Here is a 17,649-nt window from a genome sequence, read left to right as displayed (position 1 = left end):
CCAATGAACACCCAAGACTGATCTCCTTTAGGATGGACTGGTAGGAGTCCAGGGGACTCTCAAGAGTCTTCTCCAATACCACAGTTCAAAAGCATCAATTCTTTGGCGCTCGGCTTTCTTTATAGTCCAACTCTCACGTCCATACACGACTACTGGAAAAACCATAGCCTTGACTAGATGGACCTTTGGCAAAGTAATGTCTCTGCTTTTTATTTTTATTCTATACTATTTATAAATTTTTATGAATGTATGAAAATTTCCCACATTATTATTTACATATTTCCAATAGCTTTTTCAAAACTTTGTGCATTTGTGTGTGTGGGTATATGTGAATGTATGTGTAAAGAGGGTTTTATTTTGTAGGTTTGTTCTATGTCTTATAACACAGTACACGTGGTTCTTTGACTTGTCTTTTTAACTTCCTTTAACTCTCACCTAAGTACTGGTATGGTTATATCAGTTTTGTTCATTTGTTTGTTTTGTTTTTCTAAAATTGTTTGTTTTGTTTTTCTAAAATTGTGTTGCTGCTGCTGCTAAGTCACTTCAGTTGTGTCCGACTCTGTGCGACCCCATAGACAACAGCCCACCAGGCTCCCCTGTCGCTGGGATTCTCCAGGCAAGAGTACTGGAGCAGGTCGCCATTTCCTTCTCCAATGCATGAAAGTGAAAAGTGAAAGTGAATTTGCTCAGTCATGTCCGACTCTTTGCAACCCCATGGGCTGCAGCCTACCAGGCTCCTCTGCCCATGGGATTTTCCAGGCGAGGGTACTGGAGTGAGGTGCCATTGCCTTCAAGAACTCAGCTAAAAAAATGTATCGACATGATTTGATTATTCATACACCTTAGTTATGGCCAATTTTGACTTTCATTCCCTACCCCATTATTCCCCCTTCACTATAGACATCTACTCTCAGATATTTAATGTGTATCCTTTTAATTCACCTGCCACATTTTTCTTTGATAACATACAGCATTATTTTGTGAGCTTAAAAACTGTTACAAAATTGGTTTCTTTGTATATGACTCTTTGCTTTTATCATGCAAATTTCATTTGATATCCATCCACATTGATAAATATGTGTTTTTATTCCTATTAACTGCTATATAGTAATCTGTCATATGGTAAGACCACGCTTTATCTATCTATTCCTTCATTATTGTCATTTAAGTTGTTTTTAAGATTTTCTACTACAAATAGTGATGCAGCTAACATTATTGTACATGTCTTCTTGTGCACATGTACAATCCATAGATCATTTAGTTCACCTTAAATTTTTATTATTATAGAATCTCTTTGTCACATGTGCATATAGTCTCATAGTGTATGCTATGTAAGTAGTGTGCTTACATAAAAGGATGTGCATTTTTAGAATTCTGATATTGCTAAATTATCCTCTAAAAAGATTGTATCAATTCAAATTCCCAACAACTGAAATTAGGGTATCAATTTTTTCCCTATTTGCCTGTGCTTAATATAACCGGTGTGAAATTCTTGACTATATCATAGTTAACAAAATAGTTTCTCATTGTTAAGATCTGGATGTCTCTGATAAACTATATAAGGGATATATCTCTTAATATCTTTATGGGGTTTTTATTTTGTTTCTTTATAGTGTTTTACAATTTTTGTTTAATTTCATTTTTTCTTGTTGACTGGCTAACATATTTGTGATGGTAGTTCTTTGTTACTCTATATAAGATGAAAATCTTTTCCTCTAGCCTCTCGCTTTTTCTTTCATTTTGGTTTTGATGATGAAATAATCAAATTTATAAAAATTTTCTATAAGGTTTTTTGTGCAAGCACAAGTATGTCTTGCTTTAGAGAATTTTCTCTACCCCATGGGTTATAAACATTTGCCTGTATTTTCTTGTGTGAGTGTATGTATGTTTGATTTAGAGGATCATTCCTTCTCCGTAGTTAAATATATAAATTTGTCTGTATTTTTATCTAATAATTTCATAGCTTTTTTTTTTTAAGTTTAGCCCTTCAATCCATCTGGAATTTAATTTTGAAAAGGCTATGTCATAAGGATATATACTAAGTTCTTATATAGAGACAGATCTATTTCTACAGTCTCCATTCTGCCTCATTAATCTAGTTACATATTTCTATGCCAAAACTAAACAATTTTAATTGCTTTAGAATTAGAAAATATATTTGATATGGCAGGTCCTAATTTCTGTTTCTAGCAGTATAGTAGACCAGATAGTCTTAACTACTTCTTTCTGCAAGACAAGTAAAAATTTTGGACAAAATAGATTTGCTTTCAGTTTTAAGAATAAGTTAGCAAGATAGTTAGATGAGACAGGTAGCATCACCAACTCAACAGACATGAATTTGAGCAAACTCCCAGAGATAGTAAAGGACAGAGGAGCCTGGCAAGTTGCAGTCCATGGGGTCACAAAGAGACACATTAGAGACTGAGCAACAATAACAACAGCAAGAGAGTCACAAAAAGTTGCATAGGTCATATGAGTGAAAGGAGCAATCTAAGTGGAATGCCAGGTGCCTTAAAGTCACCTTTTATGACCTCAGGTTTCTATCTTGACATCCTCGCAAGGTCTAGAGAACAAAAGTCCTTCCAAAGTTAGGGAAATGGATAGGAGACCCATGCACAAAGCTAAAATACCCAACGATGAGCTAGGAAAATCCAGCATACAGAAAAGCACAGTAAGAAAACTTACCTGCTTCAGTCTTAATGGTGGGTGGGAGGGAAAATACAAATATCCTCAGAAAATATGGAATCACAGCTAGGCTTCACATAGGTGCATGACTTAAATTCACATGGCCCATGTTTTCTGAGAAATCTCTATCTGATCATTGATTTGTAAATAGTTCCAGAGCAAACACAACATTGATATCAAAACCTGACAAGGACTGCACAAAGAAAGAAAATTATAGACCAGTCTTACTTATAAATATCAACATAAAAACATTAAATAAAGCATTGTTGTTGTGGTTCAGACGCTAAGTCATGTCTGTCTCTGTGACCCCAAGGACTGCAGCACACCAGGCTTCCCTGTCTTTCACTATCGCCCAGAGTTTGCTCAAACTCATGTCCATTGAGTCAGTGATGCCATCAGACCATCTCATATTCTGTCATCCCCTTCTCCTCCTACCCTGGCATCAAGGTCTTTTCCAATGAGTCAGCTCTTTGCATCAGGTGGCCAAAGTATTGGAGCTTCAGCTTCAGCATCAGTCCTCCCAGTAGATATTCAGGGTTGATTTCCTTTAGGATTGACTGGTTTGATCTCCTTGTAGTCTCAAGGAATCTCAAGAGCCTTCTCCAGCACCACAGTTTGAAAGCAACAATTCTTCAGCGCTCAATCTTCTTTATGGTTGAACTCTCACAACTGTACATGACTATTTGGAAAAACACAGCTTTGACTACAGTGATCTTTGTTGGCAAACTGATGTCTCTGCTTTTTAATATGCTATCTATGTTGGTCATAGCTTCTCTTCCAAGGAGTAAGCGTCTTTTAATTTCATGGCAGCAGTCACCATCTGCAGTGATTTTGGAGCCCAAGAAAATAAAATCTGTCACTGTTTCCACTTTCCCCCCATCTATTTGCCACGAAGAAATGGGACCAGATGCCATGATCTTAGTTTTTTTTACTGTTGAATTTAAGCCAGCTTTTTCACTCTCCTTCACCCTCATCAAAAGGTTCTTTAGTTCCTCTTCACTTTCTGCCATTAGAGTGGTATTATCTGCATATTGAGGTTGTTGATATTTTTCCCAGCAATTTAACTTATAGCTTGCAAATAAAATATTAGCATTCAGAATCAAGGGATACATTTAAAATAATAATCAAGAGTTGTTTATTCCATGAATGAAAAGATGGCTTAATATCACTGATAGTTCTATATTAATAAAAACAAGGAGAAAAATTATCTCAGTGATAATAAGGATTTGGGAAAAAGTAAAACCCCATTCTTGATTTTTAAAAACACACCATGGGAGTTTAGGGGAGAATGGATACATGTACAAGTATGGCTGAGTATCTTCGTTGTTCACCTGTCACAACGTTATTAATCAATTATACTCCAGTAGAAAATAAAGTTAAAAAAATAAAAATAAAAAACTTCCCATGAAATATTAATGGATGATTTATTTAACATGATTCACATAATTTATTAATCCAGACACCGGAAACAATCTTAATGGAGAACAACGGAAGAACACATGCTAAGGTAAGAAATAAGCTGAAGATGCCCCCTGTCAATAGCGCTATTTAATACTGTCCTGACCTGCCTCTTGAGAAACCTACATGCAGGTCAGGAAGCAACAGTTAGAACTGGACATGGAACAACAGACTGGTTCCAAATAGGAAAAGGAGTACGTCAAGGCTGTATATTGTCACCCTGCTTATTTAACTTCTATGCAGAGTACATCATGAGAAACGCTGGGCTGGAAGAAGCACAAGCTGGAATCAAGATTGCTGGGAGAAATATCAATAACCTCAGATATGCAGATGACACCACCCTTATGGCAGAAAGTGAAGGGGAACTAAAAAGCCTCTTGATGAGAGTGAAAAAGTTGGCTTAAAGCTCAACATTCAGAAAAACTAAGATCATGGCATCCGGTCCCATCACTTCATGGGAAATAGATGGGGAAACAGTGGAAACAGTGTCAGACTTTATTTTTGGGGGCTCCAAAATCACTGCAGATGGTGATTGCATCCATGAAATTAAAAGACGCTTACTCCTTGGAAGGAAAGTTATGTCCAACCTAGATAGCATATTCAAAAGCAGAGACATTACTTTGCCAACAAAGTTCCGTCAAGTCAAGGCTATGGTTTTTCCAGTAGTCGTGTATGGATGTGAGAGTTGGACTGTGAAGAAGGCTGAGCACCAAAGAATTGATGCTTTTCAACTGTGGTGTTGGAGAAGACTCTTGAGAGTCCCTTGGACTGCAAGGAGATCCAACCAGTCCATCCTGAAGGAGATCAGCCCGGGATTTCTTTGGAAGGAATGATGCTAAAGCTGAAACTCCAGTACTTTGGCCACCTCATGCGAAGAGTTGACTCATTGGAAAAGACTCTGATGGTGGGAGGGATTGGGGGCAGGAGGAGAAGGGGATGACAGAGGATAAGATGGCTGGATGGGATCACCGACTCAATGGACATGAGTCTGAGTGAACTCTGGGAGTTGGTGATGGACAGGGAGGCCTGGCATGCTGCGATTCAAGGGGTCGCAAAGAGTCCGACACAACTGAGTGACTGAACTGAAGTGAACTGAGAATATTAAGAACTACAATCAGACAAAAGAAAGTATAAGAATTGTAAGAGATGGCAAAATTGTCACTGTTTTCAAAAGATACAATTTTATATTTAAGAGAATCAGCCGAAAAACTACTACAAATATTAAAAGAATGCAATAAATTGCAAAGTATAAAGTTAATATACAACAATGAACAGTTTTCTTACATAAAACAATACCAATTTTAAAAGCACAAGAAAACCACATCTGCATTAGCAAGAACAACAAAAAGATAAAACACTTAAGAACCAACCTAAGAAATAGACATCTTGGGACTTCCATGGTGGTCCAGTGGCTAAAAATTTGCTGCAATGAAGGGACTCGGGTTCAATCCCTGGTCCAGAAAGATCCCACATGCCACAGAGTAATTAAGCCCACATGCCACAACTGCTGAGCCCACTCGCCCTAGATCCTGTGCTCTACAAAAAGAGAAACCACTGCAATGAGAAGCCCAAGCGCTATAACGAAGAGTAGCCCCCGCTGGCTGCAACTAGAGAGAGCCCAACATGCAGCAACAGAGATGCAGTGCAGCTAAAAATAAATAAGCAAATATTTTAAAGATTGATTTTTTAAAAAAAGAAATATATAACTTTATGAGGAAATTTTCAAAACACTACTATGGGAGTGAAAGTAGAATGGAACAATAGAAATGTTTGCCTTATTCTTTAGTAAAAAAAATTCAACATGATAAAAAGTCTGTTCTCTCTGAGTCAGTTTATAAATTTAACCTGATCTTTAAAAAATTACCAATAGATTTTTTTCTAAGAGATAGATACGTTGTTTCTAAATTCATTCCAGAAAATAAATAAGCAAGAGTAACCAGAAAAACTTGAAAACTGAAGAACAATGTGATGAAGCTATCCCAAACAGATATTAAAATATGTTAATAGGTCCCAATAATTAAAACAATATCATTTTGCTTGACTAGACAGGCTAAAGGAGTAGAATTTAAGTGCAGAAATAGAGCCAAATACATACAAAAACTTAGTATATGAAAAAGTGGCAACTCAAATTAGCATGGCAAGAAAACAGTTTCAAATAAATGTTGTTGAGAAAAGCAGATAACCACCTGGAAAAAATACAGTTGGATCTCTCTCTCATCATGTACCAGGAAAAACACTACTATCTTTAAAATCTTGATGTTAAAAATTAAACTATAAAACTCTCAGAAGAAAACATGTAACTTCTTTATGAGCTTACTATGATTCAAAATGCATACACAAAAATAGTAATTTTTATTACACAAAAATTTTAAGTACATAGAAAAATATGCCATAAGAAATGTTGAAAGACAAATGATAAATTGGGAAAATACCTTTTTAACTTGCATCTTTAGACAAAGTGCTAATTATCCAAATACATGGAGAACTACAATACATCAATACAAAGAGACCAAAAATGATCAGTCTTTTTAAAGAAAAATGAGCAAAGTACAGAAACTGAAAAGTTCATAGAAAAAGACAAATGGTCCTCACGTATGTAAAAGGAAACTTTCTTCAACTCATAAGAAAAAAGCAAATTGAAACGAAACTGAGGTAACTATTAAATTAGGAAAACCCCCAAAAACTGAGCAGTGGTTTCTGTCAGCAAGGCTGTGGGGAATCAGGTAATCTTAACCATTGTCGGTAGGAGTGAAAAAAGACACAGTTGTGGGGCTTCTCTGGTGGTCCAGGCGTTAGAATCCGCCTGCTACTGCACGCGACACAGGTTCAATCCCTGGTCCAGAAAGATTCCACCTGTCACAGGGCAACAAGCCCATAGGTCAGTCGACTGAGCCCACGCTCCGGAATCTGTGAGCTGCAACCTCTGAAGCCCAAACTCTCTGGAGCCCATGCTCCTCAACACAAGAAGCCATGACAGTGAGAAGCTTGCACACCACAACCGGAAAAAGCCCGCACACAGCAACGAAGACCCAGCACAGCCAAAAATAAAAAAATTTTTTAAAGTGACACAACCATAATAAAAACCAATTGACAATATTTCCAAAATTTACATTTACCCTTTGACCTGACATTTCCACTTCTGGAGATTCTATGTTTCCCTCCACAATGACAACATGATATAGGGGATAATTCATCATTGCATCATTGTCCACATAGAAAAAGATCAGAAGCAACCACATGCCCATCAATAAGGAATAGATTAAATAAGCCATGCTATGTTCACACATGAGAACACAATACAACTAAGGTCCTAACACTTCTTTTGCAACACCATTAAAATTCAGTGGTCCGTGCTCGCTTTAGCAGCACATATACTAAAATTGGAACGATACAGAGAAGATAAGCATGGCCCCTGCGCAAGGATGACATGCAAATTCGTGAAGCGTTCCATATAAATAAATAAATAAATAAAATTCAGCGGTCCAACATTACATGGGTTAGACGTACATTTAAATTTCCACACATTCTGATTTTGGAAATAGTTGCACCTATTTTTCAACTTGGTTTTTCCAGTAATCATGTATGGATGTGAGAGTTGGACTATAAAGAAAGCCAAGCGCCAAAGAATTGATGCTTTTTAACTGTGGTGTTGGAGAAGACTCTTGAGAGTCCCTTGGACTGCAAGGAGATCCAACCAGTCCATCCTAAAGGAGATCAGTCCTGAATATTCATTGGAAGGACTGATGCTAAAGCTGAAACTCCAAACTTTGGCCACCCGATGCAAAGAACTAACTCATTGGAAAAGACCCTGATTCTAGGAAAGACTGAAGGCAGGAGGAGAAGGGGATGACAGAGGATGAGATGGTTGGATGGCATCACTGACTTGATGGACATGAGTTTGAGCAAATTCCGGGAGTTGGTGATGGACAGGGAAGCCTGGTGTGCTGCAGTCCATGGGGTTGCATAGAGTCGGACATGACTGAGCGACTGAACTGAACTGATCTTTCAACTTTCACTTTCTCTAGTAATGAAACATGAGTCGCTTTCATACATATTAAGGGTAGTCCCTTCTGGCCCCCTCAAAGAAGACTAATAACTGCCTTATATATATATTCTATATAGCTTATACCCCAGGAATTCTGAATTCATGCGCTATGAAAATTAAATGAGCAAGCACGTGTGAAAGTATTCCTTGGCACTTAGTAGGCTCATGACAAGTAGATGTTGTGAGTTAGAAACATCTCCAGTCTCTACAGATGGGTGGCATCTAAGGTTGATTTTTCAAAATGCAAATTAAACTCTCAAATGCAGTTGTTTCCAAAGGTACATATATATATATATATATATATATATATATATATATATTTGTCTATATATCTATATAGATATCTGGCCTGCCAGATTGTGAGTTTGTGTTTCCATTTCTCAGGTGAGCCTGTGTAAGCTCTAGGAAGCCAGCAGTGACTTATACTCTGTACTCTGAGTCCTCCCCTACCAGAGGGTCTTATGTCCCATATGGCTTCTTTCTATACACATGATGGTGTTCATAGCTGGCCTTGGTGTATGGGAGTGAACCTCCAGGCACCTTGGGGAAAATGAAGCTGTTCCCCACCCTTCTCCCATGTTACATATCACAGTTAGGCTCACTCAGCTCCATTCCAAGTCCCTTGAACTATGCTTCTCTAAATACTTCAGACTAAAAAAGACAGACTAGGGGCTTCCCTGGTGGTCCAGTGGTTAAGAATCCATCTTGCAATGCAAGAGACTGCAAGGGATAAGGGTTTGATCCCTTGTCAGGGAACTGAGATCCCTCATGTCACAGGGTAACTAAGCCCACATGCCCCAATGAAAGATCCCACATGACATAACGAATATCCCAAGTGCTGCAACTAAGACCCAATGCAGTCAAATAAATGTTTGTTTTTTTTTTCAATATTCTTCAACTTAAAAAAGACTACGTATTTCCTAGACTCCTTGACAGGGAGAGTTCCGAGTCCATCAAGGAAACACATCTGGGGATTTGGAAGGCAGAAATACGGGGCAGGCCAGGCTTCTGCTGTTTTCTGTTATTTCTGCTGGCACACATGCAAATAGAGGTGGGCTGGGCCCTCCTGAGACATCAGTGGCAAGAGTCCCAGGGTCTGTTTCTCAGCTCTGTGGGTGTCAGGAGCGACGTGGTCCTAGTACTTCCTGATCCCCCAGCTTACTAGTATTGACAGAAGTCAGAGCTCCCTTTGTGGGCCACCATCCTGTTCTAGGCATCATTCCTGGAAGCTCAACCTAGGGCTCTTCCGACAATCCTTCAAACAATTTTTTAAGCACATAATTCCCTTATTTAAACGGTTGTTGAAATCAGCCAAAGTGGTTTCTGCTCTTGCAAATGGACCCTGATTGAGAGACCCTATAAATGCCCCCTTTCTCTCACTACCCCATATTCCCTCAAGGCTGTGGGTGGAAAATGTATTCCATTTATTCGAGCCTCTGAATCCTACACGCTTACTAAACATGGGAATATATAACCCATTATAGGATATTCTCAACCAATTATAGGTCAGAATAATAAATATAGAAAATTTCTCCTGGTGAAAGATTTTGAATGTGTAGAGAAAAAGAAAGAGAGAGGAAGGAAGGAAGGAAGAGGAAAGAATACAAGTATACAGAGATTCCCCTGGTGGTCCAATGGTTAAGACTCTGCACATCCAATGCAAGCGCCCAGGTTTGATCCATGGTCAGGGAACAATACCCCACGTGTCACAACTAAGACCTGGTGCAGCCAAATAAATAAATTTTTAAAAAACATGTAAAATATCATGTAAGAAACGAGCTGCCAGTCCAGGTTCGATGCATGATACTGGATGCTTGGGGCTAGTGCACTGGGACGACCCAAAGGGATGGTATGGGGAGGGAGGAGGGAGGAGGGTTCAGAATGGGGAACACATGATACCTGTGGCGGATTCATTTTGATATTTGGCAAAACTAATACAATTATGTAAAGTTTAAAAATAAAATAAAATTTAAAAAAATAAAAAATAAAAACATTAAGGTGAATAAACAGTAAAAAAAAAAATAAAAATAAAATAAAATAAAAATAAATAAAAATACAGGTATCTAAGGCAGCTTTGGAGAGTTGACACTGAGCGGGGAGAACCAGATGCTGAGCCGGAAAACAAATTTTGCCACCCTTACACTTTTACCCACAGCTTCCCCTGATGATGGTGAGTTTGGTTTTGGGCAGAGCTGACCATTAGGAAAACCAAATAACTGAGATAGTGGCTGAGGAATCACCCATCTCAACTGGCCTACTTGCCTGGGTCTGCATTTGTGATGCAAATTTTCCAAAATGCTCTGTTTAGCAAATAAAGAGCTGGCTGTGGGATCTAAAGAAAAATCCCTGATACTGTGTTTGTGCCCATTCCAAGTACTCTTTCAGGAGGAGTTTTTTTTTTTTTTTAATTTAAAAGTAAAATGTAGTTATTTTTATTTAAGGCAGTTCCCCATCTTGAACACATTTACATTTTTCTTCCCCCATTTACAGCCTATTTCCTGAAAAATGCTGCGAAGATTTAAGTGTCTAATATTTTCCAAAGCCATCTCATGATTCATCAGTTTATTGTTTGTTAAAATATCAGCCTCAAGAAACTGGCTTAAATGGGAATGTTCATCTGGATTTTCTCTTCTGATTTACTTCATGGATGACATGAGAATGAATTAAAAGATTAAAAAGTCAACATTGTGCTGAGGCCCCTGAATAACAAGGAGGTCCTGTAAGAATCAAGTGAGGCTACAACAGACACTCCTCATTCTATAATCTAGAATCATATATTAATAGAATTTGTAACTGGGAGGGGCCTGAGACCTGTCACCTTATTTCACAGAGGAAGAAGCCAGGCCCTAGAGAAAGAAAATGACTAACTCAAGATCACACCCTCAGCCACTGGCATAGCTGGGACTAGAGTTCATATCTCCTGAGAGTCACCCTCCAGTGCTCTCTCTTGCTTATTTTCAATTATATCCTTTTCAATCGCTCTTCTCTTTCCTGCTCTGCAGCTGTTTCTACTTTAGTAGGAGTCAGACACATTTCTGAGTCTCTACTTATGAGAAGTAAGAGATCATTTAAATAGCTGAGAATTTCCTTCTCATCTAGAGGTCCATAGAAGTCGGGACCCCCGGTCCCATGGTGCAGAGATAAAGTTCAGAGATGAAGTTGACTTGCCAGAGGCCGCACAACTAAGGCTCAAATTCAGGCCTCCTAACAACCAAGCCAGAGTGCTTACCAGCACATTGTAATAGGTGGCCTGGTACATTCCATGTGCTTTTAAGATGTAGATTGCAAGCAGAATTTGGTCTAATAAAAGGTCATTCAGGGACTTACCTAGGAGTCCAGTGGTTAAGACTTTCCCTTCCAAGTTGGGGGGTGGGACGGGATGCAGGTTCTGTCTCCAGTTGGGAAACTAATATCCCACATACCTTGGGGCCAAAAAACCAAAACAAAAAAAAACAAAACATAAAACAGAAGCAATATTTTAACAAATTCAAAAAAGACTTTAAAAATGGCCCACATCAATAAATCTTTTTAAAAATGTCATTCAATTAATGAAGTACAAAAGGGACCTCATTAAAAGGATCTGTCCTCTACAAGGCAGGACAATGGCAGTTATCTTTCCAAAATGAACATTAGAAAGCAGTTCCTGTGTAATTTTCCAATCATTTAACTTCAAGATTTCTATCTATAGAGCACATATGGGTTTGCATGTCCTTTTATGATGGTCTGAATCTAGGCTGACTTAGAGGAAAGCTGCTAAAGGTCAGTGATCATGAGCTATTACCTTTATTCAGGTATAATTGTTTAATAATAAAAGTAATACAAGCACATTACAGAGTTTTGGAAAATTCAGGAAAGAAAAATACATACCCATAATTCTACCATTCCTCATGTTATTGCTATTATTTTGCATATTTCCTTTCTCTCTTTTTCCTAAAAGTGTTTTTACATAATTTTAAGTGGTCTTCCTCTCATTTCTGTAGCATACTTATAATTTTGAGTCCTGCTTTCCCCTCTGGCATTAGATCATAAATATTTTTCTTGTAATACATTGTCTTCATAAGCATGTTTAATGGCTGCAATACATTCTCCCTCATAAGAATCTCATAAAGTGTCTGTTATCCTTTGCAAGGTCCATGAACATTATTCCAGGGAATTCCTCAGAATGTGGAATGTTTTACCACATTCAAAGTTGGCAATTGCATTTGTTTGAATTTCAAAAAGTAGCTCAATTAGTTATTTAAAACATTTCTCCTGGACTTCCCTGGTGGTCCAGTGGCTAAGACTCCATGCTCCCAGTGCAGGGGGCCTGGGTTCAATCCCTGTCTGGGGAACTAGATCCCACATGTCACAACTAAAGATCCCATGGTGCCCCAACTGAGACCTGGTGCGATCAAATAAATAAATAAAATATTAAAATAATGATAATACTAAAACATTTCTCCTTTAAAGACCAGCATGAGAGAACTCTGGGCATGTTTTCAGTGAGTCACACAGACAGAATTTGAGGAAGTCATGAACTGGTCCCTCAATTCTTACCCAGGTCGATACAACACCATGGGCATTAACTCTTAAGAAACCTATTACACAATTATAGTCTTTATTCCTTACTGCCTTCTTTAATATACACTCATAATGATTTAAGACTGACAAAAGAAGAATAAGGAATTCTGTTATTAAAAAGCCTCTTGATCAAAGTGAAAGTGGAGAGTGAAAAAGTTGGCTTAAAGCTCAACATTCAGAAAACGAAGATCATGGCATCCGGTCCCATCACTTCATGGCAAATAGATGGGGAAACAGTGGAAACAGTGTCAGACTTTATTTTTTGGGGCTCCAAAATCACTGCAGATAGTGACTGCAGCCATGAAATTAAAAGACACTTACTCCTTGGAAGGAAAGTTATGTCCAACCTAGATAGCATATTCAAAAGCAGAGACATTACTTTGCCAACAAAGGTCCGCTAGTCAAGGCTATGGCTTTTCCTGTGGTCATGTATGGATGTGAGAGTTGGACTGTGAAGAAGGCTGAGCGCCGAAGAATTGATGCTTTTGAACTGTGGTGTTGGAGAAGACTCTTGAGAGTCCCTTGGACTGCAAGGAGATCCAACCAGTCCATACCCAGTCCTGGGATTTCTTTGGAAGGAATGATGCTAAAGTTGAAACTCCAGTACTTTGGCCACCTCATGCGAAGAGTTGACTCATTGGAAAAGACTCTGATGGTGGGAGGGATTGGGGGCAGGAGGAGAAGGGGACGACAGAGGATGAGATGGCTGGATGGCATCACTGTCTCGATGGACGTGAGTCTGAGTGAACTCCGGGAGTCGGTGATGGACAGGGAGGCCTGGCGTGCTGCAATTCATGGGGTTGCAAAGAGTTGGACACGACTGAGCGACTGAACTGAACTGAAGTGAATGAGAACATTAAAATGATAATTGTGTACCGATACATACATAACATGGACAAACCTTAAAATCATCACACTAGATGTAAAAGACCAGGCACAAAAGGCCATATATTATATGCTTTCATATATCTGACATGTCCAGAATAGGCAATTCCATAGAGACAGAGAGATTATTGGTTGCCAGGGACTGGGAGGTGGAGCAATGGGGACTGACTGCTTAATAGTTATGGACAAAACTGCTTAATAGTTTTGGGGTGATAAAAATATGGGGTTTCCTTTTGGGGTGATAAAAATGTCCTGGAATTAGATAGTACTGATGGTTACACAACACTGTGAATTTGAATGTGCTATATGACATTAATGGTAAATTTTATATTCTGTGTATTTTACTATAACAAAAGATTATAATTCTGAAAATTTTACTTGAGATAGTCTTTATCAGATATGTAAGTTGGTTTTATTTTATAATTATAATAACATGAATTCAAACTTCAAAATATGTCTTATACTTTAAAATCTGTTTTAAAAGTGGGGAAAAGCAATCTAGCAATTGATACATACTAGATTTCTAATTTATATTCACTCAAAACTTTGATATAGTTTCACATATTTTGTATCTAGTATTACTGCTAAAAGTAAAGAAAGTTTATCTTAGTGATTTTTTTTTTAATTTGAATGAGGCTTGAAACTTCTAATCCAATTCTGAGAACATAAAGAAATACTATGTCGTTAAAAAAACAACAACAGGAAATTAACATGATACAGTATTAGTAACTGAAGTACAGATTTTGTTCAAATTTCACAAAAATTGTATGCTAGTGTCCATTATTTGTTTTTACACCTTATTCAAAATTCTATATTGTATTTAGTTGCATTGAGCAGCTTCAACTATGTGTAACAGATTCTAGTAAATTCTTATTTCATTTTTATTCTGTTACAAATATTTCTAATTTTCCTTGTATGGGCTTCTTAGATATACCTATCATTTAAAAGTGGACATTTAATTACCAAATACACATTTGATATTAATTTCTCATTTTGATACTAACTTCTCATTTAAATGCTTTCCACTTTGCAATCACCCTCTGGGTTTTTTTCAATCTTCTAACTTTACTGAGGCTTTCAGTGGCTAAGTCAAAGATCTCTCTTGGTAAATGTCACACTGCACTTGAAAATACATGGATTACTTTCAATTATCTTTAGATATTGTCTTCTAACATAATTCTTCAGTGATAAGAGAACAGTCTCTGTATGATTTCAATACCTTTAAACCATGAGATTTTTGTTCCTTGTTTTATGTCCCTGGGTATGTTCCAGTGTCTACCAGTTTGTAGGTTATGGGAACTTGAACAGAATTTGTATCCTACTGTTGTGTGAAAATTGTATAAATCTTAACTATGTAGAATTGGTTCATGGTGCCTTTTAGGTCTACTACATCCTTCTACTTTTTTGTATATTCATTCTATTAATTTTTGGGAGTTTGGTATTGAAACTTCAACTAAAAACTTTCATTTATCTACTTTAAAAATAACTGCAATATATAGTGGAACTATATGTAATTTTGTTCTGTATTTTCCAAGTCTCTTACAAATGTGGTCATACTTTCATAATTATCATACTTTCATAATTTAAATATTTTTAAAAAAAGAGTAAAAAAAAGAATTGCCCACTATCATTATGGGTCCTTAGGCCATGTCAATAAGCACACAAAAAAAGCAGATTTATGCACATCAAATAAATAAAAAGTAAAAGTGGAAAGAAGCAATCCACTTACCAGAGTACTAATCAGCCACACCAAAATCCCTTTCCCAAATATATTTGTAGAGAAGTATCTGTTAATTACAGTCTGAAATCTCTCTCATCTCTTCACTTGGAAATACAATTTGAAAATTATAAAAATAAAACATTGATATTTTAAGTTAAAATATAAGAATTCTAAGCATTAGGCAATGAAAACAATTTTTGCCTATTTTAATGGCAGAGAATGTAGTTTCTTTTGATCTATATTAAAAATAGATTTTGTCCCTAAACTAAGCACAATAAATTATTCTATTTAAAAGGCATATCATAGATTATTTTCTTATGTATTTTAAAGTATTTGTCATGTATTAATAGGAAGTTAAATTTTGTCTTAGTAACGTGGATATTAATGAAGTTTGCAGTGAATCAATCTTTATCAAACAGCTTTAATATTATTTTGTTAAAAGTAAAATATTTTATAAAGATTTAAAATATGTATCAATGATTTAAAACATAATATTTTAAGTTTTTAAAATAATGCCTGATACTTATTAGGCATCATACGTGTTTGTTAAATAAAAATAATGAAATGATTTTAAAAATACTATGAATTTTATGAGACTATATATGTGTTGACAAGGGAGACTTCAAAGTAAAAAAAATCTATATATTTACATATAATATATATATGCAGGGAAAGGCAGATTTATATAATGATTCCCCATTGTTAGCTATTTGGGTTACTGCCCATGTCTTTTTTCAAAAAAATTTAAATATAATTGACATACAATATTATATTAATCTCAGGAGACAACATAGTTATTCAATATGTACTATAAAAAGATCACCACAGTAAGTCTAGTAACATCTGTCACCATAGAGAGTTATTACAATGTTAGTGACTATATCCCCTATGCTGTACTTATTTATTTTATAGCTGGAAATTTGTACCTCTCAATCCCCTTCCCATGTTTTACCTGTCCCCCAACATCTCCCTCTGTGTAGCTTTTATAAGGATTACTATAACAAACAGTTTTCAAGCATAAAGATAGCTCTGTAGGTTGTTGTTCTTTTGAGGTATCGTAAGAGAATTAGGGTTACTGGTCCAAACGTTAGAATAACATATATTACTTTTGATATGTGTCATTATTGCTAACCTTATCTATGTGGAACTTAGCATAAGGAAAATATAATGTCTCAATTCATACAACCTGTTGTATCAACCTTATCATTTTGATCTTCGTAATGACTCTATACAGTAGGAGGTATTAAAATTCTCTTCTCTAGATGAGCAAACTGAGACTTGAAGAGCTGATTCATTATGACTTAATATGTAGCTAGGAGGGAACAGTGAGTTTCAACTTCAGGGACACCAAGCAGAAAGACTGTGTGATGAATTTCTTTTTCTTGGTAAGGGGGCCAACTTACTGTCAAATTGGATGTAGGCCCCACCTGAATCCAGCATGGCTTCATCTTTTCTTGACTACATCTGTAAGGACCCTATTTCCAAATATGGTCATATTGACAGGTTCTAGGTGAACATGAATTTGGGGAGACACTTCTCAACCCACTACACTTGGGTAGGAGGACGCTGATCGTCTGCCCCTCCTACTTCCTACTCTGTGCTGTGCAGTAGTTAGCAGAGGCATGTGCTCCTAATCAGTGAAGGGAGATCCTGGGGCCAAGAGGCAAGGCAGCACCCTGGGAGACTCCCCATACTCAAAAGGCCAGACAATGGGCCCATCCTCATCTCCCTCCCCATCAGTGGCTGGAAGCAAGTTTCAATAAACAGCTCCTCCCATAGTCAGAATAATAGAGACTCACAAAGGAAAAGATGTGTACAGAGCCAAGAATTACTAGTACTTCATGAAAGAGAAGCATAAAGTGCAACACAGGACAAATATCTAAGAAACAGTTACTAGAACTCACAGAAGGTGATTTTAAGGAAAATATAATTGAAATCTTCACCGAGGTAAGAGAGATAATTAAATCCACAAGACAAAAAGAAGTTATGAAAAAGAACCAAGTAGAGCTCTTGGAAAATAAAAATATTCAGAAGAAGGGGAAATAGCAGAATGAGCTAGAAATAGCTGAGAGATTCTCCCAGAATGCGGTACAAAACAGAATGTATGAAGAAATGTTTAGAAACATGGAGAATAGAGCCAGAGTCTCCCAACCTATTTATACATGTTCCAGAAGAAAATAAAAGACATAAATGATAAAGCAGAGGAAAAGTTCACGAATCTTCAGGTTGGGAATAGAGTCAGATGAATGAGAGATGATACACATCGATAAATAGAGAGCTAGCTAGATAAGTAAAT

At 37.0% G+C, this 17,649-nt stretch overlaps 1 non-coding gene across 1 annotated transcript; it reads left to right on the top strand.

Annotated features, from left to right (window-relative positions):
- The first annotated feature begins 7,493 nt into the window (after positions 1–7,493).
- On the top strand, positions 7,494–7,600 carry LOC138985134 (U6 spliceosomal RNA). Its single transcript, XR_011462393.1, has one exon. It is a non-coding gene; the product is annotated as a U6 spliceosomal RNA (small nuclear RNA).
- Positions 7,601–17,649: the final 10,049 nt, after the last annotated feature.

This window comes from Bos mutus, chromosome 23, assembly GCF_027580195.1.
Source record: "Bos mutus isolate GX-2022 chromosome 23, NWIPB_WYAK_1.1, whole genome shotgun sequence".
Taxonomy (NCBI): domain Eukaryota; kingdom Metazoa; phylum Chordata; class Mammalia; order Artiodactyla; family Bovidae; genus Bos; species Bos mutus.
The sequence above is the reverse complement of the archived record's forward strand: the minus strand, read 5'-3'. Positions and strand labels throughout refer to the sequence as shown.